This window comes from Canis lupus (assembly GCF_048164855.1).
Source record: "Canis lupus baileyi chromosome 4 unlocalized genomic scaffold, mCanLup2.hap1 SUPER_4_unloc_1, whole genome shotgun sequence".
In the NCBI taxonomy this organism is placed as follows: Eukaryota; Metazoa; Chordata; class Mammalia; order Carnivora; family Canidae; genus Canis; species Canis lupus.
In genome coordinates, this window is record NW_027326406.1 from 368631 (window position 1) to 391581 (window position 22951).

The following is a 22951-nucleotide window of genomic DNA, read 5'->3' on the forward strand; positions in this document are numbered from 1 at the left end:
CCACACACCTCCTCTTCCTCCCAGCCCTTCAACGACGCCCACCCGCATCCTAGCCGGCCGCGCGTCCCAGGGGGCCGAGGGGGCCGAGGGGGCCCGAAGCGGCCCAGGGAGGGGACGGGGCGACAGCCGGAACCTCGGGGCTGGGGCGCGGGGGGGCGGTGCGGTCGCTGGGGGGAGACGGGTGGGGGCTGGATCCCGTCCTCGCAGGCCTGCGAGGCCCTCCGTGGGGCCGAGGGGGGGGTGGTTGGGGGCCGGGGGCCGGGGGCCGGGCCTGCCTGCGGGCCCTCCTCGCCCCGCCCCAGGCCCCGCCCCCAGGCCCGCCCCCAGCCCCTAGCAATTCCCTGGCACCGCCCCCAGCGACCAAGCCACCCAGCCACCCGCAACACCCCCCCCACCTTCGGCCCGGGCCCGCCTGCACCTTCTCTCCGAAGGACATGCCCTCCGTCCCCCGCGGACCACCGTCCCTTCGGCCCTCAGCCCCGGGGTCCACGCTCCGCGTGCCCAGGACACCAACCAGATGGCCCGACCGCCGGGGGCCTCAGGCCCCCCGTTGGCGCCGGGCTCCGCGCTCCGTGACCCCGCGACAGCCAAGACCACGGCGACGCGGGGGCGGCCGGCACCCAGGCCCAAAGAGCCGCTCGGGACACAGCAAGACACACCACAGACACTCGCTCCGCGCCTGGGCCAGGGCGCCGCGCACGCACGCAGGCACACGGCCCCGCGGCGGTTCGGCTGATGGGCAGGAATGGGAGCGGAACGGCATCCCTGACACCGTGGCTGCGGGGCCTGCGGCTGCCAGGGCTCCTGACGCAGCTCCAGGGCCTGCGCCCCTCCGGCGGGGTGGCTGCCTCGCCCCCACAGGCCGTGTGGCCCAGCTCCGAGTGCCTGTGTCCTCCTTCCGTCTGTCTGTGTGTGTGTGTGTGTGTCGTGGGCACCTGTGTCTGTGTCCCTGCCTGTGCGACGATGGGGTCCGGCGGCGCGGGCGGCCCCGGCTTGGCTTTGAGCCAGGCGGGCTGAAGGACAGGAGAGGCCAGGGGCCGGCCGGCGCCGGCCCCGGCCCGCGGCACACCCCCCCACCCCCCCGCAGCCCCCAGCCCCCAGCGAGCGGCCCGATGTGGGGCGGCGTGCCATCCGGGGAGCCGAGCGGCGGCGACGAGCCCGACAGGCCGGGGACGGGAGCGCGCCCGGGCTCCCGCGACAGACTCGGCTCCGGGGTGCGGGACGCGTCTTGGCCCCCACCCCCCGGCCCGGGCAGGCGCCCTCCGCCACCCCGGGCGCGGCGCGGGAGGCGGTCAGTCCATCAGTCGGGCCGGCAGGCGAGCATGCAGGCAGGCAGGCAGGCGTTCAGGCGGGCCGCACAGGGCGGGTGGAGGAGGGCTGAGGAGCGGCGGGCGCCTGGCCTGGAGAGAGGCGCAGAGCAGGCTCTTGGGGCGCCCAGCGGCAGCCGCGGACGTCTACGGCCATACCACCCTGAACGCGCCCGATCTCGTCTGATCTCGGAAGCTAAGCAGGGTCGGGCCTGGTTAGTACTTGGATGGGAGACCGCCTGGGAATACCGGGTGCTGTAGGCTTTTTTTTCTTCGGCCTTCCTGTCCGTCCCTTTGCCGCCAACACCCCCCTCGCCCAACGCGGCGGCGGCGGCGGCGGCGGCGGCGGCGGCGGCGGTGCCCTCCGGACCACCCCTGCCATGGCCCCCGCCCCGCCGGGACCACCGCAGGGCGCCGCGGGGCACCGAGGGCGCCCGCTGCACGGGCAGGACGCCACTACATACACCACACACCTCCTCTTCCTCCCAGCCCTTCAACGACGCCCACCCGCATCCTAGCCGGCCGCGCGTCCCAGGGGGCCGAGGGGGCCGAGGGGGCCCGAAGCGGCCCAGGGAGGGGACGGGGCGACAGCCGGAACCTCGGGGCTGGGGCGCGGGGGGGCGGTGCGGTCGCTGGGGGGAGACGGGTGGGGGCTGGATCCCGTCCTCGCAGGCCTGCGAGGCCCTCCGTGGGGCCGAGGGGGGGGTGGTTGGGGGCCGGGGGCCGGGGGCCGGGCCTGCCTGCGGGCCCTCCTCGCCCCGCCCCAGGCCCCGCCCCCAGGCCCGCCCCCAGCCCCTAGCAATTCCCTGGCACCGCCCCCAGCGACCAAGCCACCCAGCCACCCGCAACACCCCCCCCACCTTCGGCCCGGGCCCGCCTGCACCTTCTCTCCGAAGGACATGCCCTCCGTCCCCCGCGGACCACCGTCCCTTCGGCCCTCAGCCCCGGGGTCCACGCTCCGCGTGCCCAGGACACCAACCAGATGGCCCGACCGCCGGGGGCCTCAGGCCCCCCGTTGGCGCCGGGCTCCGCGCTCCGTGACCCCGCGACAGCCAAGACCACGGCGACGCGGGGGCGGCCGGCACCCAGGCCCAAAGAGCCGCTCGGGACACAGCAAGACACACCACAGACACTCGCTCCGCGCCTGGGCCAGGGCGCCGCGCACGCACGCAGGCACACGGCCCCGCGGCGGTTCGGCTGATGGGCAGGAATGGGAGCGGAACGGCATCCCTGACACCGTGGCTGCGGGGCCTGCGGCTGCCAGGGCTCCTGACGCAGCTCCAGGGCCTGCGCCCCTCCGGCGGGGTGGCTGCCTCGCCCCCACAGGCCGTGTGGCCCAGCTCCGAGTGCCTGTGTCCTCCTTCCGTCTGTCTGTGTGTGTGTGTGTGTGTCGTGGGCACCTGTGTCTGTGTCCCTGCCTGTGCGACGATGGGGTCCGGCGGCGCGGGCGGCCCCGGCTTGGCTTTGAGCCAGGCGGGCTGAAGGACAGGAGAGGCCAGGGGCCGGCCGGCGCCGGCCCCGGCCCGCGGCACACCCCCCCACCCCCCCGCAGCCCCCAGCCCCCAGCGAGCGGCCCGATGTGGGGCGGCGTGCCATCCGGGGAGCCGAGCGGCGGCGACGAGCCCGACAGGCCGGGGACGGGAGCGCGCCCGGGCTCCCGCGACAGACTCGGCTCCGGGGTGCGGGACGCGTCTTGGCCCCCACCCCCCGGCCCGGGCAGGCGCCCTCCGCCACCCCGGGCGCGGCGCGGGAGGCGGTCAGTCCATCAGTCGGGCCGGCAGGCGAGCATGCAGGCAGGCAGGCAGGCGTTCAGGCGGGCCGCACAGGGCGGGCGGAGGAGGGCTGAGGAGCGGCGGGCGCCTGGCCTGGAGAGAGGCGCAGAGCAGGCTCTTGGGGCGCCCAGCGGCAGCCGCGGACGTCTACGGCCATACCACCCTGAACGCGCCCGATCTCGTCTGATCTCGGAAGCTAAGCAGGGTCGGGCCTGGTTAGTACTTGGATGGGAGACCGCCTGGGAATACCGGGTGCTGTAGGCTTTTTTTTCTTCGGCCTTCCTGTCCGTCCCTTTGCCGCCAACACCCCCCTCGCCCAACGCGGCGGCGGCGGCGGTGCCCTCCGGACCACCCCTGCCATGGCCCCCGCCCCGCCGGGACCACCGCAGGGCGCCGCGGGGCACCGAGGGCGCCCGCTGCACGGGCAGGACGCCACTACATACACCACACACCTCCTCTTCCTCCCAGCCCTTCAACGACGCCCACCCGCATCCTAGCCGGCCGCGCGTCCCAGGGGGCCGAGGGGGCCGAGGGGGCCCGAAGCGGCCCAGGGAGGGGACGGGGCGACAGCCGGAACCTCGGGGCTGGGGCGCGGGGGGGCGGTGCGGTCGCTGGGGGGAGACGGGTGGGGGCTGGATCCCGTCCTCGCAGGCCTGCGAGGCCCTCCGTGGGGCCAAGGGGGGGGTGGTTGGGGGCCGGGGGCCGGGGGCCGGGCCTGCCTGCGGGCCCTCCTCGCCCCGCCCCAGGCCCCGCCCCAGGCCCCGCCCCCAGGCCCGCCCCCAGCCCCTAGCAATTCCCTGGCACCGCCCCCAGCGACCAAGCCACCCAGCCACCCGCAACACCCCCCCCACCTTCGGCCCGGGCCCGCCTGCACCTTCTCTCCGAAGGACATGCCCTCCGTCCCCCGCGGACCACCGTCCCTTCGGCCCTCAGCCCCGGGGTCCACGCTCCGCGTGCCCAGGACACCAACCAGATGGCCCGACCGCCGGGGGCCTCAGGCCCCCCGTTGGCGCCGGGCTCCGCGCTCCGTGACCCCGCGACAGCCAAGACCACGGCGACGCGGGGGCGGCCGGCACCCAGGCCCAAAGAGCCGCTCGGGACACAGCAAGACACACCACAGACACTCGCTCCGCGCCTGGGCCAGGGCGCCGCGCACGCACGCAGGCACACGGCCCCGCGGCGGTTCGGCTGATGGGCAGGAATGGGAGCGGAACGGCATCCCTGACACCGTGGCTGCGGGGCCTGCGGCTGCCAGGGCTCCTGACGCAGCTCCAGGGCCTGCGCCCCTCCGGCGGGGTGGCTGCCTCGCCCCCACAGGCCGTGTGGCCCAGCTCCGAGTGCCTGTGTCCTCCTTCCGTCTGTCTGTGTGTGTGTGTGTGTGTGTCGTGGGCACCTGTGTCTGTGTCCCTGCCTGTGCGACGATGGGGTCCGGCGGCGCGGGCGGCCCCGGCTTGGCTTTGAGCCAGGCGGGCTGAAGGACAGGAGAGGCCAGGGGCCGGCCGGCGCCGGCCCCGGCCCGCGGCACACCCCCCCACCCCCCCGCAGCCCCCAGCCCCCAGCGAGCGGCCCGATGCGGGGCGGCGTGCCATCCGGGGAGCCGAGCGGCGGCGACGAGCCCGACAGGCCGGGGACGGGAGCGCGCCCGGGCTCCCGCGACAGACTCGGCTCCGGGGTGCGGGACGCGTCTTGGCCCCCACCCCCCGGCCCGGGCAGGCGCCCTCCGCCACCCCGGGCGCGGCGCGGGAGGCGGTCAGTCCATCAGTCGGGCCGGCAGGCGAGCATGCAGGCAGGCAGGCAGGCGTTCAGGCGGGCCGCACAGGGCGGGCGGAGGAGGGCTGAGGAGCGGCGGGCGCCTGGCCTGGAGAGAGGCGCAGAGCAGGCTCTTGGGGCGCCCAGCGGCAGCCGCGGACGTCTACGGCCATACCACCCTGAACGCGCCCGATCTCGTCTGATCTCGGAAGCTAAGCAGGGTCGGGCCTGGTTAGTACTTGGATGGGAGACCGCCTGGGAATACCGGGTGCTGTAGGCTTTTTTTTCTTCGGCCTTCCTGTCCGTCCCTTTGCCGCCAACACCCCCCTCGCCCAACGCGGCGGCGGCGGCGGCGGCGGCGGCGGCGGCGGCGGTGCCCTCCGGACCACCCCTGCCATGGCCCCCGCCCCGCCGGGACCACCGCAGGGCGCCGCGGGGCACCGAGGGCGCCCGCTGCACGGGCAGGACGCCACTACATACACCACACACCTCCTCTTCCTCCCAGCCCTTCAACGACGCCCACCCGCATCCTAGCCGGCCGCGCGTCCCAGGGGGCCGAGGGGGCCGAGGGGGCCCGAAGCGGCCCAGGGAGGGGACGGGGCGACAGCCGGAACCTCGGGGCTGGGGCGCGGGGGGGCGGTGCGGTCGCTGGGGGGAGACGGGTGGGGGCTGGATCCCGTCCTCGCAGGCCTGCGAGGCCCTCCGTGGGGCCGAGGGGGGGGTGGTTGGGGGCCGGGGGCCGGGGGCCGGGCCTGCCTGCGGGCCCTCCTCGCCCCGCCCCAGGCCCCGCCCCCAGGCCCGCCCCCAGCCCCTAGCAATTCCCTGGCACCGCCCCCAGCGACCAAGCCACCCAGCCACCCGCAACACCCCCCCCACCTTCGGCCCGGGCCCGCCTGCACCTTCTCTCCGAAGGACATGCCCTCCGTCCCCCGCGGACCACCGTCCCTTCGGCCCTCAGCCCCGGGGTCCACGCTCCGCGTGCCCAGGACACCAACCAGATGGCCCGACCGCCGGGGGCCTCAGGCCCCCCGTTGGCGCCGGGCTCCGCGCTCCGTGACCCCGCGACAGCCAAGACCACGGCGACGCGGGGGCGGCCGGCACCCAGGCCCAAAGAGCCGCTCGGGACACAGCAAGACACACCACAGACACTCGCTCCGCGCCTGGGCCAGGGCGCCGCGCACGCACGCAGGCACACGGCCCCGCGGCGGTTCGGCTGATGGGCAGGAATGGGAGCGGAACGGCATCCCTGACACCGTGGCTGCGGGGCCTGCGGCTGCCAGGGCTCCTGACGCAGCTCCAGGGCCTGCGCCCCTCCGGCGGGGTGGCTGCCTCGCCCCCACAGGCCGTGTGGCCCAGCTCCGAGTGCCTGTGTCCTCCTTCCGTCTGTCTGTGTGTGTGTGTGTGTGTCGTGGGCACCTGTGTCTGTGTCCCTGCCTGTGCGACGATGGGGTCCGGCGGCGCGGGCGGCCCCGGCTTGGCTTTGAGCCAGGCGGGCTGAAGGACAGGAGAGGCCAGGGGCCGGCCGGCGCCGGCCCCGGCCCGCGGCACACCCCCCCACCCCCCCGCAGCCCCCAGCCCCCAGCGAGCGGCCCGATGTGGGGCGGCGTGCCATCCGGGGAGCCGAGCGGCGGCGACGAGCCCGACAGGCCGGGGACGGGAGCGCGCCCGGGCTCCCGCGACAGACTCGGCTCCGGGGTGCGGGACGCGTCTTGGCCCCCACCCCCCGGCCCGGGCAGGCGCCCTCCGCCACCCCGGGCGCGGCGCGGGAGGCGGTCAGTCCATCAGTCGGGCCGGCAGGCGAGCATGCAGGCAGGCAGGCAGGCGTTCAGGCGGGCCGCACAGGGCGGGCGGAGGAGGGCTGAGGAGCGGCGGGCGCCTGGCCTGGAGAGAGGCGCAGAGCAGGCTCTTGGGGCGCCCAGCGGCAGCCGCGGACGTCTACGGCCATACCACCCTGAACGCGCCCGATCTCGTCTGATCTCGGAAGCTAAGCAGGGTCGGGCCTGGTTAGTACTTGGATGGGAGACCGCCTGGGAATACCGGGTGCTGTAGGCTTTTTTTTCTTCGGCCTTCCTGTCCGTCCCTTTGCCGCCAACACCCCCCTCGCCCAACGCGGCGGCGGCGGCGGCGGCGGCGGCGGCGGCGGTGCCCTCCGGACCACCCCTGCCATGGCCCCCGCCCCGCCGGGACCACCGCAGGGCGCCGCGGGGCACCGAGGGCGCCCGCTGCACGGGCAGGACGCCACTACATACACCACACACCTCCTCTTCCTCCCAGCCCTTCAACGACGCCCACCCGCATCCTAGCCGGCCGCGCGTCCCAGGGGGCCGAGGGGGCCGAGGGGGCCCGAAGCGGCCCAGGGAGGGGACGGGGCGACAGCCGGAACCTCGGGGCTGGGGCGCGGGGGGGCGGTGCGGTCGCTGGGGGGAGACGGGTGGGGGCTGGATCCCGTCCTCGCAGGCCTGCGAGGCCCTCCGTGGGGCCGAGGGGGGGGTGGTTGGGGGCCGGGGGCCGGGGGCCGGGCCTGCCTGCGGGCCCTCCTCGCCCCGCCCCAGGCCCCGCCCCCAGGCCCGCCCCCAGCCCCTAGCAATTCCCTGGCACCGCCCCCAGCGACCAAGCCACCCAGCCACCCGCAACACCCCCCCCACCTTCGGCCCGGGCCCGCCTGCACCTTCTCTCCGAAGGACATGCCCTCCGTCCCCCGCGGACCACCGTCCCTTCGGCCCTCAGCCCCGGGGTCCACGCTCCGCGTGCCCAGGACACCAACCAGATGGCCCGACCGCCGGGGGCCTCAGGCCCCCCGTTGGCGCCGGGCTCCGCGCTCCGTGACCCCGCGACAGCCAAGACCACGGCGACGCGGGGGCGGCCGGCACCCAGGCCCAAAGAGCCGCTCGGGACACAGCAAGACACACCACAGACACTCGCTCCGCGCCTGGGCCAGGGCGCCGCGCACGCACGCAGGCACACGGCCCCGCGGCGGTTCGGCTGATGGGCAGGAATGGGAGCGGAACGGCATCCCTGACACCGTGGCTGCGGGGCCTGCGGCTGCCAGGGCTCCTGACGCAGCTCCAGGGCCTGCGCCCCTCCGGCGGGGTGGCTGCCTCGCCCCCACAGGCCGTGTGGCCCAGCTCCGAGTGCCTGTGTCCTCCTTCCGTCTGTCTGTGTGTGTGTGTGTGTGTCGTGGGCACCTGTGTCTGTGTCCCTGCCTGTGCGACGATGGGGTCCGGCGGCGCGGGCGGCCCCGGCTTGGCTTTGAGCCAGGCGGGCTGAAGGACAGGAGAGGCCAGGGGCCGGCCGGCGCCGGCCCCGGCCCGCGGCACACCCCCCCACCCCCCCGCAGCCCCCAGCCCCCAGCGAGCGGCCCGATGTGGGGCGGCGTGCCATCCGGGGAGCCGAGCGGCGGCGACGAGCCCGACAGGCCGGGGACGGGAGCGCGCCCGGGCTCCCGCGACAGACTCGGCTCCGGGGTGCGGGACGCGTCTTGGCCCCCACCCCCCGGCCCGGGCAGGCGCCCTCCGCCACCCCGGGCGCGGCGCGGGAGGCGGTCAGTCCATCAGTCGGGCCGGCAGGCGAGCATGCAGGCAGGCAGGCAGGCGTTCAGGCGGGCCGCACAGGGCGGGCGGAGGAGGGCTGAGGAGCGGCGGGCGCCTGGCCTGGAGAGAGGCGCAGAGCAGGCTCTTGGGGCGCCCAGCGGCAGCCGCGGACGTCTACGGCCATACCACTCTGAACGCGCCCGATCTCGTCTGATCTCGGAAGCTAAGCAGGGTCGGGCCTGGTTAGTACTTGGATGGGAGACCGCCTGGGAATACCGGGTGCTGTAGGCTTTTTTTTCTTCGGCCTTCCTGTCCGTCCCTTTGCCGCCAACACCCCCCTCGCCCAACGCGGCGGCGGCGGCGGCGGCGGCGGCGGCGGCGGCGGTGCCCTCCGGACCACCCCTGCCATGGCCCCCGCCCCGCCGGGACCACCGCAGGGCGCCGCGGGGCACCGAGGGCGCCCGCTGCACGGGCAGGACGCCACTACATACACCACACACCTCCTCTTCCTCCCAGCCCTTCAACGACGCCCACCCGCATCCTAGCCGGCCGCGCGTCCCAGGGGGCCGAGGGGGCCGAGGGGGCCCGAAGCGGCCCAGGGAGGGGACGGGGCGACAGCCGGAACCTCGGGGCTGGGGCGCGGGGGGGCGGTGCGGTCGCTGGGGGGAGACGGGTGGGGGCTGGATCCCGTCCTCGCAGGCCTGCGAGGCCCTCCGTGGGGCCGAGGGGGGGGTGGTTGGGGGCCGGGGGCCGGGGGCCGGGCCTGCCTGCGGGCCCTCCTCGCCCCGCCCCAGGCCCCGCCCCCAGGCCCGCCCCCAGCCCCTAGCAATTCCCTGGCACCGCCCCCAGCGACCAAGCCACCCAGCCACCCGCAACACCCCCCCCACCTTCGGCCCGGGCCCGCCTGCACCTTCTCTCCGAAGGACATGCCCTCCGTCCCCCGCGGACCACCGTCCCTTCGGCCCTCAGCCCCGGGGTCCACGCTCCGCGTGCCCAGGACACCAACCAGATGGCCCGACCGCCGGGGGCCTCAGGCCCCCCGTTGGCGCCGGGCTCCGCGCTCCGTGACCCCGCGACAGCCAAGACCACGGCGACGCGGGGGCGGCCGGCACCCAGGCCCAAAGAGCCGCTCGGGACACAGCAAGACACACCACAGACACTCGCTCCGCGCCTGGGCCAGGGCGCCGCGCACGCACGCAGGCACACGGCCCCGCGGCGGTTCGGCTGATGGGCAGGAATGGGAGCGGAACGGCATCCCTGACACCGTGGCTGCGGGGCCTGCGGCTGCCAGGGCTCCTGACGCAGCTCCAGGGCCTGCGCCCCTCCGGCGGGGTGGCTGCCTCGCCCCCACAGGCCGTGTGGCCCAGCTCCGAGTGCCTGTGTCCTCCTTCCGTCTGTCTGTGTGTGTGTGTGTGTGTCGTGGGCACCTGTGTCTGTGTCCCTGCCTGTGCGACGATGGGGTCCGGCGGCGCGGGCGGCCCCGGCTTGGCTTTGAGCCAGGCGGGCTGAAGGACAGGAGAGGCCAGGGGCCGGCCGGCGCCGGCCCCGGCCCGCGGCACACCCCCCCACCCCCCCGCAGCCCCCAGCCCCCAGCGAGCGGCCCGATGTGGGGCGGCGTGCCATCCGGGGAGCCGAGCGGCGGCGACGAGCCCGACAGGCCGGGGACGGGAGCGCGCCCGGGCTCCCGCGACAGACTCGGCTCCGGGGTGCGGGACGCGTCTTGGCCCCCACCCCCCGGCCCGGGCAGGCGCCCTCCGCCACCCCGGGCGCGGCGCGGGAGGCGGTCAGTCCATCAGTCGGGCCGGCAGGCGAGCATGCAGGCAGGCAGGCAGGCGTTCAGGCGGGCCGCACAGGGCGGGCGGAGGAGGGCTGAGGAGCGGCGGGCGCCTGGCCTGGAGAGAGGCGCAGAGCAGGCTCTTGGGGCGCCCAGCGGCAGCCGCGGACGTCTACGGCCATACCACCCTGAACGCGCCCGATCTCGTCTGATCTCGGAAGCTAAGCAGGGTCGGGCCTGGTTAGTACTTGGATGGGAGACCGCCTGGGAATACCGGGTGCTGTAGGCTTTTTTTTCTTCGGCCTTCCTGTCCGTCCCTTTGCCGCCAACACCCCCCTCGCCCAACGCGGCGGCGGCGGCGGTGCCCTCCGGACCACCCCTGCCATGGCCCCCGCCCCGCCGGGACCACCGCAGGGCGCCGCGGGGCACCGAGGGCGCCCGCTGCACGGGCAGGACGCCACTACATACACCACACACCTCCTCTTCCTCCCAGCCCTTCAACGACGCCCACCCGCATCCTAGCCGGCCGCGCGTCCCAGGGGGCCGAGGGGGCCGAGGGGGCCCGAAGCGGCCCAGGGAGGGGACGGGGCGACAGCCGGAACCTCGGGGCTGGGGCGCGGGGGGGCGGTGCGGTCGCTGGGGGGAGACGGGTGGGGGCTGGATCCCGTCCTCGCAGGCCTGCGAGGCCCTCCGTGGGGCCAAGGGGGGGGTGGTTGGGGGCCGGGGGCCGGGGGCCGGGCCTGCCTGCGGGCCCTCCTCGCCCCGCCCCAGGCCCCGCCCCAGGCCCCGCCCCCAGGCCCGCCCCCAGCCCCTAGCAATTCCCTGGCACCGCCCCCAGCGACCAAGCCACCCAGCCACCCGCAACACCCCCCCCACCTTCGGCCCGGGCCCGCCTGCACCTTCTCTCCGAAGGACATGCCCTCCGTCCCCCGCGGACCACCGTCCCTTCGGCCCTCAGCCCCGGGGTCCACGCTCCGCGTGCCCAGGACACCAACCAGATGGCCCGACCGCCGGGGGCCTCAGGCCCCCCGTTGGCGCCGGGCTCCGCGCTCCGTGACCCCGCGACAGCCAAGACCACGGCGACGCGGGGGCGGCCGGCACCCAGGCCCAAAGAGCCGCTCGGGACACAGCAAGACACACCACAGACACTCGCTCCGCGCCTGGGCCAGGGCGCCGCGCACGCACGCAGGCACACGGCCCCGCGGCGGTTCGGCTGATGGGCAGGAATGGGAGCGGAACGGCATCCCTGACACCGTGGCTGCGGGGCCTGCGGCTGCCAGGGCTCCTGACGCAGCTCCAGGGCCTGCGCCCCTCCGGCGGGGTGGCTGCCTCGCCCCCACAGGCCGTGTGGCCCAGCTCCGAGTGCCTGTGTCCTCCTTCCGTCTGTCTGTGTGTGTGTGTGTGTGTGTCGTGGGCACCTGTGTCTGTGTCCCTGCCTGTGCGACGATGGGGTCCGGCGGCGCGGGCGGCCCCGGCTTGGCTTTGAGCCAGGCGGGCTGAAGGACAGGAGAGGCCAGGGGCCGGCCGGCGCCGGCCCCGGCCCGCGGCACACCCCCCCACCCCCCCGCAGCCCCCAGCCCCCAGCGAGCGGCCCGATGCGGGGCGGCGTGCCATCCGGGGAGCCGAGCGGCGGCGACGAGCCCGACAGGCCGGGGACGGGAGCGCGCCCGGGCTCCCGCGACAGACTCGGCTCCGGGGTGCGGGACGCGTCTTGGCCCCCACCCCCCGGCCCGGGCAGGCGCCCTCCGCCACCCCGGGCGCGGCGCGGGAGGCGGTCAGTCCATCAGTCGGGCCGGCAGGCGAGCATGCAGGCAGGCAGGCAGGCGTTCAGGCGGGCCGCACAGGGCGGGCGGAGGAGGGCTGAGGAGCGGCGGGCGCCTGGCCTGGAGAGAGGCGCAGAGCAGGCTCTTGGGGCGCCCAGCGGCAGCCGCGGACGTCTACGGCCATACCACCCTGAACGCGCCCGATCTCGTCTGATCTCGGAAGCTAAGCAGGGTCGGGCCTGGTTAGTACTTGGATGGGAGACCGCCTGGGAATACCGGGTGCTGTAGGCTTTTTTTTCTTCGGCCTTCCTGTCCGTCCCTTTGCCGCCAACACCCCCCTCGCCCAACGCGGCGGCGGCGGCGGCGGCGGCGGCGGCGGCGGTGCCCTCCGGACCACCCCTGCCATGGCCCCCGCCCCGCCGGGACCACCGCAGGGCGCCGCGGGGCACCGAGGGCGCCCGCTGCACGGGCAGGACGCCACTACATACACCACACACCTCCTCTTCCTCCCAGCCCTTCAACGACGCCCACCCGCATCCTAGCCGGCCGCGCGTCCCAGGGGGCCGAGGGGGCCGAGGGGGCCCGAAGCGGCCCAGGGAGGGGACGGGGCGACAGCCGGAACCTCGGGGCTGGGGCGCGGGGGGGCGGTGCGGTCGCTGGGGGGAGACGGGTGGGGGCTGGATCCCGTCCTCGCAGGCCTGCGAGGCCCTCCGTGGGGCCGAGGGGGGGGTGGTTGGGGGCCGGGGGCCGGGGGCCGGGCCTGCCTGCGGGCCCTCCTCGCCCCGCCCCAGGCCCCGCCCCCAGGCCCGCCCCCAGCCCCTAGCAATTCCCTGGCACCGCCCCCAGCGACCAAGCCACCCAGCCACCCGCAACACCCCCCCCACCTTCGGCCCGGGCCCGCCTGCACCTTCTCTCCGAAGGACATGCCCTCCGTCCCCCGCGGACCACCGTCCCTTCGGCCCTCAGCCCCGGGGTCCACGCTCCGCGTGCCCAGGACACCAACCAGATGGCCCGACCGCCGGGGGCCTCAGGCCCCCCGTTGGCGCCGGGCTCCGCGCTCCGTGACCCCGCGACAGCCAAGACCACGGCGACGCGGGGGCGGCCGGCACCCAGGCCCAAAGAGCCGCTCGGGACACAGCAAGACACACCACAGACACTCGCTCCGCGCCTGGGCCAGGGCGCCGCGCACGCACGCAGGCACACGGCCCCGCGGCGGTTCGGCTGATGGGCAGGAATGGGAGCGGAACGGCATCCCTGACACCGTGGCTGCGGGGCCTGCGGCTGCCAGGGCTCCTGACGCAGCTCCAGGGCCTGCGCCCCTCCGGCGGGGTGGCTGCCTCGCCCCCACAGGCCGTGTGGCCCAGCTCCGAGTGCCTGTGTCCTCCTTCCGTCTGTCTGTGTGTGTGTGTGTGTGTCGTGGGCACCTGTGTCTGTGTCCCTGCCTGTGCGACGATGGGGTCCGGCGGCGCGGGCGGCCCCGGCTTGGCTTTGAGCCAGGCGGGCTGAAGGACAGGAGAGGCCAGGGGCCGGCCGGCGCCGGCCCCGGCCCGCGGCACACCCCCCCACCCCCCCGCAGCCCCCAGCCCCCAGCGAGCGGCCCGATGTGGGGCGGCGTGCCATCCGGGGAGCCGAGCGGCGGCGACGAGCCCGACAGGCCGGGGACGGGAGCGCGCCCGGGCTCCCGCGACAGACTCGGCTCCGGGGTGCGGGACGCGTCTTGGCCCCCACCCCCCGGCCCGGGCAGGCGCCCTCCGCCACCCCGGGCGCGGCGCGGGAGGCGGTCAGTCCATCAGTCGGGCCGGCAGGCGAGCATGCAGGCAGGCAGGCAGGCGTTCAGGCGGGCCGCACAGGGCGGGCGGAGGAGGGCTGAGGAGCGGCGGGCGCCTGGCCTGGAGAGAGGCGCAGAGCAGGCTCTTGGGGCGCCCAGCGGCAGCCGCGGACGTCTACGGCCATACCACCCTGAACGCGCCCGATCTCGTCTGATCTCGGAAGCTAAGCAGGGTCGGGCCTGGTTAGTACTTGGATGGGAGACCGCCTGGGAATACCGGGTGCTGTAGGCTTTTTTTTCTTCGGCCTTCCTGTCCGTCCCTTTGCCGCCAACACCCCCCTCGCCCAACGCGGCGGCGGCGGCGGCGGCGGCGGCGGCGGCGGCGGTGCCCTCCGGACCACCCCTGCCATGGCCCCCGCCCCGCCGGGACCACCGCAGGGCGCCGCGGGGCACCGAGGGCGCCCGCTGCACGGGCAGGACGCCACTACATACACCACACACCTCCTCTTCCTCCCAGCCCTTCAACGACGCCCACCCGCATCCTAGCCGGCCGCGCGTCCCAGGGGGCCGAGGGGGCCGAGGGGGCCCGAAGCGGCCCAGGGAGGGGACGGGGCGACAGCCGGAACCTCGGGGCTGGGGCGCGGGGGGGCGGGGCGGTCGCTGGGGGGAGACGGGTGGGGGCTGGATCCCGTCCTCGCAGGCCTGCGAGGCCCTCCGTGGGGCCGAGGGGGGGGTGGTTGGGGGCCGGGGGCCGGGGGCCGGGCCTGCCTGCGGGCCCTCCTCGCCCCGCCCCAGGCCCCGCCCCCAGGCCCGCCCCCAGCCCCTAGCAATTCCCTGGCACCGCCCCCAGCGACCAAGCCACCCAGCCACCCGCAACACCCCCCCCACCTTCGGCCCGGGCCCGCCTGCACCTTCTCTCCGAAGGAGATGCCCTCCGTCCCCCGCGGACCACCGTCCCTTCGGCCCTCAGCCCCGGGGTCCACGCTCCGCGTGCCCAGGACACCAACCAGATGGCCCGACCGCCGGGGGCCTCAGGCCCCCCGTTGGCGCCGGGCTCCGCGCTCCGTGACCCCGCGACAGCCAAGACCACGGCGACGCGGGGGCGGCCGGCACCCAGGCCCAAAGAGCCGCTCGGGACACAGCAAGACACACCACAGACACTCGCTCCGCGCCTGGGCCAGGGCGCCGCGCACGCACGCAGGCACACGGCCCCGCGGCGGTTCGGCTGATGGGCAGGAATGGGAGCGGAACGGCATCCCTGACACCGTGGCTGCGGGGCCTGCGGCTGCCAGGGCTCCTGACGCAGCTCCAGGGCCTGCGCCCCTCCGGCGGGGTGGCTGCCTCGCCCCCACAGGCCGTGTGGCCCAGCTCCGAGTGCCTGTGTCCTCCTTCCGTCTGTCTGTGTGTGTGTGTGTCGTGGGCACCTGTGTCTGTGTCCCTGCCTGTGCGACGATGGGGTCCGGCGGCGCGGGCGGCCCCGGCTTGGCTTTGAGCCAGGCGGGCTGAAGGACAGGAGAGGCCAGGGGCCGGCCGGCGCCGGCCCCGGCCCGCGGCACACCCCCCCACCCCCCCGCAGCCCCCAGCCCCCAGCGAGCGGCCCGATGTGGGGCGGCGTGCCATCCGGGGAGCCGAGCGGCGGCGACGAGCCCGACAGGCCGGGGACGGGAGCGCGCCCGGGCTCCCGCGACAGACTCGGCTCCGGGGTGCGGGACGCGTCTTGGCCCCCACCCCCCGGCCCGGGCAGGCGCCCTCCGCCACCCCGGGCGCGGCGCGGGAGGCGGTCAGTCCATCAGTCGGGCCGGCAGGCGAGCATGCAGGCAGGCAGGCAGGCGTTCAGGCGGGCCGCACAGGGCGGGCGGAGGAGGGCTGAGGAGCGGCGGGCGCCTGGCCTGGAGAGAGGCGCAGAGCAGGCTCTTGGGGCGCCCAGCGGCAGCCGTGGACGTCTACGGCCATACCACCCTGAACGCGCCCGATCTCGTCTGATCTCGGAAGCTAAGCAGGGTCGGGCCTGGTTAGTACTTGGATGGGAGACCGCCTGGGAATACCGGGTGCTGTAGGCTTTTTTTTCTTCGGCCTTCCTGTCCGTCCCTTTGCCGCCAACACCCCCCTCGCCCAACGCGGCGGCGGCGGCGGTGCCCTCCGGACCACCCCTGCCATGGCCCCCGCCCCGCCGGGACCACCGCAGGGCGCCGCGGGGCACCGAGGGCGCCCGCTGCACGGGCAGGACGCCACTACATACACCACACACCTCCTCTTCCTCCCAGCCCTTCAACGACGCCCACCCGCATCCTAGCCGGCCGCGCGTCCCAGGGGGCCGAGGGGGCCGAGGGGGCCCGAAGCGGCCCAGGGAGGGGACGGGGCGACAGCCGGAACCTCGGGGCTGGGGCGCGGGGGGGCGGTGCGGTCGCTGGGGGGAGACGGGTGGGGGCTGGATCCCGTCCTCGCAGGCCTGCGAGGCCCTCCGTGGGGCCGAGGGGGGGGTGGTTGGGGGCCGGGGGCCGGGGGCCGGGCCTGCCTGCGGGCCCTCCTCGCCCCGCCCCAGGCCCCGCCCCCAGGCCCGCCCCCAGCCCCTAGCAATTCCCTGGCACCGCCCCCAGCGACCAAGCCACCCAGCCACCCGCAACACCCCCCCCACCTTCGGCCCGGGCCCGCCTGCACCTTCTCTCCGAAGGACATGCCCTCCGTCCCCCGCGGACCACCGTCCCTTCGGCCCTCAGCCCCGGGGTCCACGCTCCGCGTGCCCAGGACACCAACCAGATGGCCCGACCGCCGGGGGCCTCAGGCCCCCCGTTGGCGCCGGGCTCCGCGCTCCGTGACCCCGCGACAGCCAAGACCACGGCGACGCGGGGGCGGCCGGCACCCAGGCCCAAAGAGCCGCTCGGGACACAGCAAGACACACCACAGACACTCGCTCCGCGCCTGGGCCAGGGCGCCGCGCACGCACGCAGGCACACGGCCCCGCGGCGGTTCGGCTGATGGGCAGGAATGGGAGCGGAACGGCATCCCTGACACCGTGGCTGCGGGGCCTGCGGCTGCCAGGGCTCCTGACGCAGCTCCAGGGCCTGCGCCCCTCCGGCGGGGTGGCTGCCTCGCCCCCACAGGCCGTGTGGCCCAGCTCCGAGTGCCTGTGTCCTCCTTCCGTCTGTGTGTGTGTGTGTCGTGGGCACCTGTGTCTGTGTCCCTGCCTGTGCGACGATGGGGTCCGGCGGCGCGGGCGGCCCCGGCTTGGCTTTGAGCCAGGCGGGCTGAAGGTCAGGAGAGGCCAGGGGCCGGCCGGCGCCGGCCCCGGCCCGCGGCACACCCCCCCACCCCCCCGCAGCCCCCAGCCCCCAGCGAGCGGCCCGATGTGGGGCGGCGTGCCATCCGGGGAGCCGAGCGGCGGCGACGAGCCCGACAGGCCGGGGACGGGAGCGCGCCCGGGCTCCCGCGACAGACTCGGCTCCGGGGTGCGGGACGCGTCTTGGCCCCCACCCCCCGGCCCGGGCAGGCGCCCTCCGCCACCCCGGGCGCGGCGCGGGAGGCGGTCAGTCCATCAGTCGGGCCGGCAGGCGAGCATGCAGGCAGGCAGGCAGGCGTTCAGGCGGGCCGCACAGGGCGGGCGGAGGAGGGCTGAGGAGCGGCGGGCGCCTGGCCTGGAGAGAGGCGCAGAGCAGGGTCTTGGGGCGCCCAGCGGCAGCCGCGGACGTCTACGGCCATACCACCCTGAACGCGCCCGATCTCGTCTGATCTCGGAAGCTAAGCAGGGTCGGGCCTGGTTAGTACTTGGATGGGAGACCGCCTGGGAATACCGGGTGCTGTAGGCTTTTTTTTCTTCGGCCTTCCTGTCCGTCCCTTTGCCGCCAACACCCCCCTCGCCCAACGCGGCGGCGGCGGCGGCGGCGGCGGCGGCGGCGGCGGCGGTGCCCTCCGGACCACCCCTGCCATGGCCCCCGCCCCGCCGGGACCACCGCAGGGCGCCGCGGGGCACCGAGGGCGCCCGCTGCACGGGCAGGACGCCACTACATACACCACACACCTCCTCTTCCTCCCAGCCCTTCAACGACGCCCACCCGCATCCTAGCCGGCCGCGCGTCCCAGGGGGCCGAGGGGGCCGAGGGGGCCCGAAGCGGCCCAGGGAGGGGACGGGGCGACAGCCGGAACCTCGGGGCTGGGGCGCGGGGGGGCGGTGCGGTCGCTGGGGGGAGACGGGTGGGGGCTGGATCCCGTCCTCGCAGGCCTGCGAGGCCCTCCGTGGGGCCGAGGGGGGGGTGGTTGGGGGCCGGGGGCCGGGGGCCGGGCCTGCCTGCGGGCCCTCCTCGCCCCGCCCCAGGCCCCGCCCCCAGGCCCGCCCCCAGCCCCTAGCAATTCCCTGGCACCGCCCCCAGCGACCAAGCCACCCAGCCACCCGCAACACCCCCCCCACCTTCGGCCCGGGCCCGCCTGCACCTTCTCTCCGAAGGACATGCCCTCCGTCCCCCGCGGACCACCGTCCCTTCGGCCCTCAGCCCCGGGGTCCACGCTCCGCGTGCCCAGGACACCAACCAGATGGCCCGACCGCCGGGGGCCTCAGGCCCCCCGTTGGCGCCGGGCTCCGCGCTCCGTGACCCCGCGACAGCCAAGACCACGGCGACGCGGGGGCGGCCGGCACCCAGGCCCAAAGAGCCGCTCGGGACACAGCAAGACACACCACAGACACTCGCTCCGCGCCTGGGCCAGGGCGCCGCGCACGCACACAGGCACACGGCCCCGCGGCGGTTCGGCTGATGGGCAGGAATGGGAGCGGAACGGCATCCCTGACACCGTGGCTGCGGGGCCTGCGGCTGCCAGGGCTCCTGACGCAGCTCCAGGGCCTGCGCCCCTCCGGCGGGGTGGCTGCCTCGCCCCCACAGGCCGTGTGGCCCAGCTCCGAGTGCCTGTGTCCTCCTTCCGTCTGTCTGTGTGTGTGTGTGTCGTGGGCACCTGTGTCTGTGTCCCTGCCTGTGCGACGATGGGGTCCGGCGGCGCGGGCGGCCCCGGCTTGGCTTTGAGCCAGGCGGGCTGAAGGACAGGAGAGGCCAGGGGCCGGCCGGCGCCGGCCCCGGCCCGCGGCACACCCCCCCACCCCCCCGCAGCCCCCAGCCCCCAGCGAGCGGCCCGATGTGGGGCGGCGTGCCATCCGGGGAGCCGAGCGGCGGCGACGAGCCCGACAGGCCGGGGACGGGAGCGCGCCCGGGCTCCCGCGACAGACTCGGCTCCGGGGTGCGGGACGCGTCTTGGCCCCCACCCCCCGGCCCGGGCAGGCGCCCTCCGCCACCCCGGGCGCGGCGCGGGAGGCGGTCAGTCCATCAGTCGGGCCGGCAGGCGAGCACGCAGGCAGGCAGGCAGGCGTTCAGGCGGGCCGCACAGGGCGGGCGGAGGAGGGCTGAGGAGCGGCGGGCGCCTGGCCTGGAGAGAGGCGCAGAGCAGGCTCTTGGGGCGCCCAGCGGCAGCCGCGGACGTCTACGGCCATACCACCCTGAACGCGCCCGATCTCGTCTGATCTCGGAAGCTAAGCAGGGTCGGGCCTGGTTAGTACTTGGATGGGAGACCGCCTGGGAATACCGGGTGCTGTAGGCTTTTTTTTCTTCGGCCTTCCTGTCCGTCCCTTTGCCGCCAACACCCCCCTCGCCCAACGCGGCGGCGGCGGCGGCGGCGGCGGCGGCGGCGGCGGCGGTGCCCTCCGGACCACCCCTGCCATGGCCCCCGCCCCGCCGGGACCACCGCAGGGCGCCGCGGGGCACCGAGGGCGCCCGCTGCACGGGCAGGACGCCACTACATACACCACACACCTCCTCTTCCTCCCAGCCCTTCAACGACGCCCACCCGCATCCTAGCCGGCCGCGCGTCCCAGGGCCCGAGGGGGCCGAGGGGGCCCGAAGCGGCCCAGGGAGGGGACGGGGCGACAGCCGGAACCTCGGGGCTGGGGCGCGGGGGGGCGGTGCGGTCGCTGGGGGGAGACGGGTGGGGGCTGGATCCCGTCCTCGCAGGCCTGCGAGGCCCTCCGTGGGGCCGAGGGGGGGGTGGTTGGGGGCCGGGGGCCGGGGGCCGGGCCTGCCTGCGGGCCCTCCTCGCCCCGCCCCAGGCCCCGCCCCCAGGCCCGCCCCCAGCCCCTAGCAATTCCCTGGCACCGCCCCCAGCGACCAAGCCACCCAGCCACCCGCAACACCCCCCCCACCTTCGGCCCGGGCCCGCCTGCACCTTCTCTCCGAAGGACATGCCCTCCGTCCCCCGCGGACCACCGTCCCTTCGGCCCTCAGCCCCGGGGTCCACGCTCCGCGTGCCCAGGACACCAACCAGATGGCCCGACCGCCGGGGGCCTCAGGCCCCCCGTTGGCGCCGGGCTCCGCGCTCCGTGACCCCGCGACAGCCAAGACCACGGCGACGCGGGGGCGGCCGGCACCCAGGCCCAAAGAGCCGCTCGGGACACAGCAAGACACACCACAGACACTCGCTCCGCGCCTGGGCCAGGGCGCCGCGCACGCACGCAGGCACACGGCCCCGCGGCGGTTCGGCTGATGGGCAGGAATGGGAGCGGAACGGCATCCCTGACACCGTGGCTGCGGGGCCTGCGGCTGCCAGGGCTCCTGACGCAGCTCCAGGGCCTGCGCCCCTCCGGCGGGGTGGCTGCCTCGCCCCCACAGGCCGTGTGGCCCAGCTCCGAGTGCCTGTGTCCTCCTTCCGTCTGTGTGTGTGTGTGTGTGTCGTGGGCACCTGTGTCTGTGTCCCTGCCTGTGCGACGATGGGGTCCGGCGGCGCGGGCGGCCCCGGCTTGGCTTTGAGCCAGGCGGGCTGAAGGACAGGAGAGGCCAGGGGCCGGCCGGCGCCGGCCCCGGCCCGCGGCACACCCCCCCACCCCCCCGCAGCCCCCAGCCCCCAGCGAGCGGCCCGATGTGGGGCGGCGTGCCATCCGGGGAGCCGAGCGGCGGCGACGAGCCCGACAGGCCGGGGACGGGAGCGCGCCCGGGCTCCCGCGACAGACTCGGCTCCGGGGTGCGGGACGCGTCTTGGCCCCCACCCCCCGGCCCGGGCAGGCGCCCTCCGCCACCCCGGGCGCGGCGCGGGAGGCGGTCAGTCCATCAGTCGGGCCGGCAGGCGAGCATGCAGGCAGGCAGGCAGGCGTTCAGGCGGGCCGCACAGGGCGGGCGGAGGAGGGCTGAGGAGCGGCGGGCGCCTGGCCTGGAGAGAGGCGCAGAGCAGGCTCTTGGGGCGCCCAGCGGCAGCCGCGGACGTCTACGGCCATACCACCCTGAACGCGCCCGATCTCGTCTGATCTCGGAAGCTAAGCAGGGTCGGGCCTGGTTAGTACTTGGATGGGAGACCGCCTGGGAATACCGGGTGCTGTAGGCTTTTTTTTCTTCGGCCTTCCTGTCCGTCCCTTTGCCGCCAACACCCCCCTCGCCCAACGCGGCGGCGGCGGCGGCGGCGGCGGCGGCGGCGGCGGCGGTGCCCTCCGGACCACCCCTGCCATGGCCCCCGCCCCGCCGGGACCACCGCAGGGCGCCGCGGGGCACCGAGGGCGCCCGCTGCACGGGCAGGACGCCACTACATACACCACACACCTCCTCTTCCTCCCAGCCCTTCAACGACGCCCACCCGCATCCTAGCCGGCCGCGCGTCCCAGGGGGCCGAGGGGGCCGAGGGGGCCCGAAGCGGCCCAGGGAGGGGACGGGGCGACAGCCGGAACCTCGGGGCTGGGGCGCGGGGGGGCGGTGCGGTCGCTGGGGGGAGACGGGTGGGGGCTGGATCCCGTCCTCGCAGGCCTGCGAGGCCCTCCGTGGGGCCGAGGGGGGGGTGGTTGGGGGCCGGGGGCCGGGGGCCGGGCCTGCCTGCGGGCCCTCCTCGCCCCGCCCCAGGCCCCGCCCCCAGGCCCGCCCCCAGCCCCTAGCAATTCCCTGGCACCGCCCCCAGCGACCAAGCCACCCAGCCACCCGCAACACCCCCCCCACCTTCGGCCCGGGCCCGCCTGCACCTTCTCTCCGAAGGACATGCCCTCCGTCCCCCGCGGACCACCGTCCCTTCGGCCCTCAGCCCCGGGGTCCACGCTCCGCGTGCCCAGGACACCAACCAGATGGCCCGACCGCCGGGGGCCTCAGGCCCCCCGTTGGCGCCGGGCTCCGCGCTCCGTGACCCCGCGACAGCCAAGACCACGGCGACGCGGGGGCGGCCGGCACCCAGGCCCAAAGAGCCGCTCGGGACACAGCAAGACACACCACAGACACTCGCTCCGCGCCTGGGCCAGGGCGCCGCGCACGCACGCAGGCACACGGCCCCGCGGCGGTTCGGCTGATGGGCAGGAATGGGAGCGGAACGGCATCCCTGACACCGTGGCTGCGGGGCCTGCGGCTGCCAGGGCTCCTGACGCAGCTCCAGGGCCTGCGCCCCTCCGGCGGGGTGGCTGCCTCGCCCCCACAGGCCGTGTGGCCCAGCTCCGAGTGCCTGTGTCCTCCTTCCGTCTGTGTGTGTGTGTGTCGTGGGCACCTGTGTCTGTGTCCCTGCCTGTGCGACGATGGGGTCCGGCGGCGCGGGCGGCCCCGGCTTGGCTTTGAGCCAGGCGGGCTGAAGGACAGGAGAGGCCAGGGGCCGGCCGGCGCCGGCCCCGGCCCGCGGCACACCCCCCCACCCCCCCGCAGCCCCCAGCCCCCAGCGAGCGGCCCGATGTGGGGCGGCGTGCCATCCGGGGAGCCGAGCGGCGGCGACGAGCCCGACAGGCCGGGGACGGGAGCGCGCCCGGGCTCCCGCGACAGACTCGGCTCCGGGGTGCGGGACGCGTCTTGGCCCCCACCCCCCGGCCCGGGCAGGCGCCCTCCGCCACCCCGGGCGCGGCGCGGGAGGCGGTCAGTCCATCAGTCGGGCCGGCAGGCGAGCACGCAGGCAGGCAGGCAGGCGTTCAGGCGGGCCGCACAGGGCGGGCGGAGGAGGGCTGAGGAGCGGCGGGCGCCTGGCCTGGAGAGAGGCGCAGAGCAGGCTCTTGGGGCGCCCAGCGGCAGCCGCGGACGTCTACGGCCATACCACCCTGAACGCGCCCGATCTCGTCTGATCTCGGAAGCTAAGCAGGGTCGGGCCTGGTTAGTACTTGGATGGGAGACCGCCTGGGAATACCGGGTGCTGTAGGCTTTTTTTTCTTCGGCCTTCCTGTCCGTCCCTTTGCCGCCAACACCCCCCTCGCCCAACGCGGCGGCGGCGGCGGCGGCGGCGGCGGCGGCGGTGCCCTCCGGACCACCCCTGCCATGGCCCCCGCCCCGCCGGGACCACCGCAGGGCGCCGCGGGGCACCGAGGGCGCCCGCTGCACG

General features: G+C 76.5%; 13 non-coding genes across 13 annotated transcripts; all 13 read left to right on the forward strand.

Annotated features, from left to right (window-relative positions):
* The first annotated feature begins 1452 nt into the window (after nt 1-1452).
* On the forward strand, nt 1453-1571 carry LOC140629272 (5S ribosomal RNA). Its single transcript, XR_012027109.1, has one exon. It is a non-coding gene; the product is annotated as a 5S ribosomal RNA (ribosomal RNA).
* A 1653-nt stretch (nt 1572-3224) lies between these two features.
* Nucleotides 3225-3343, forward strand: LOC140629273 (5S ribosomal RNA). Its single transcript, XR_012027110.1, has one exon. It is a non-coding gene; the product is annotated as a 5S ribosomal RNA (ribosomal RNA).
* A 1646-nt stretch (nt 3344-4989) lies between these two features.
* Nucleotides 4990-5108, forward strand: LOC140629274 (5S ribosomal RNA). The gene has a single exon (XR_012027111.1). It is a non-coding gene; the product is annotated as a 5S ribosomal RNA (ribosomal RNA).
* A 1653-nt stretch (nt 5109-6761) lies between these two features.
* LOC140629275 (5S ribosomal RNA) lies at nt 6762-6880 on the forward strand. Its single transcript, XR_012027112.1, has one exon. It is a non-coding gene; the product is annotated as a 5S ribosomal RNA (ribosomal RNA).
* Nucleotides 6881-8530: 1650 nt separating this feature from the next.
* LOC140629349 (5S ribosomal RNA) lies at nt 8531-8649 on the forward strand. Its single transcript, XR_012027184.1, has one exon. It is a non-coding gene; the product is annotated as a 5S ribosomal RNA (ribosomal RNA).
* A 1653-nt stretch (nt 8650-10302) lies between these two features.
* LOC140629276 (5S ribosomal RNA) lies at nt 10303-10421 on the forward strand. The gene has a single exon (XR_012027113.1). It is a non-coding gene; the product is annotated as a 5S ribosomal RNA (ribosomal RNA).
* A 1646-nt stretch (nt 10422-12067) lies between these two features.
* On the forward strand, nt 12068-12186 carry LOC140629278 (5S ribosomal RNA). Its single transcript, XR_012027115.1, has one exon. It is a non-coding gene; the product is annotated as a 5S ribosomal RNA (ribosomal RNA).
* A 1650-nt stretch (nt 12187-13836) lies between these two features.
* On the forward strand, nt 13837-13955 carry LOC140629279 (5S ribosomal RNA). The gene has a single exon (XR_012027116.1). It is a non-coding gene; the product is annotated as a 5S ribosomal RNA (ribosomal RNA).
* Nucleotides 13956-15604: 1649 nt separating this feature from the next.
* LOC140629280 (5S ribosomal RNA) lies at nt 15605-15723 on the forward strand. Its single transcript, XR_012027117.1, has one exon. It is a non-coding gene; the product is annotated as a 5S ribosomal RNA (ribosomal RNA).
* A 1624-nt stretch (nt 15724-17347) lies between these two features.
* Nucleotides 17348-17466, forward strand: LOC140629282 (5S ribosomal RNA). The gene has a single exon (XR_012027118.1). It is a non-coding gene; the product is annotated as a 5S ribosomal RNA (ribosomal RNA).
* A 1652-nt stretch (nt 17467-19118) lies between these two features.
* LOC140629283 (5S ribosomal RNA) lies at nt 19119-19237 on the forward strand. The gene has a single exon (XR_012027119.1). It is a non-coding gene; the product is annotated as a 5S ribosomal RNA (ribosomal RNA).
* Nucleotides 19238-20888: 1651 nt separating this feature from the next.
* Nucleotides 20889-21007, forward strand: LOC140629284 (5S ribosomal RNA). The gene has a single exon (XR_012027120.1). It is a non-coding gene; the product is annotated as a 5S ribosomal RNA (ribosomal RNA).
* A 1648-nt stretch (nt 21008-22655) lies between these two features.
* LOC140629285 (5S ribosomal RNA) lies at nt 22656-22774 on the forward strand. Its single transcript, XR_012027121.1, has one exon. It is a non-coding gene; the product is annotated as a 5S ribosomal RNA (ribosomal RNA).
* Nucleotides 22775-22951: the final 177 nt, after the last annotated feature.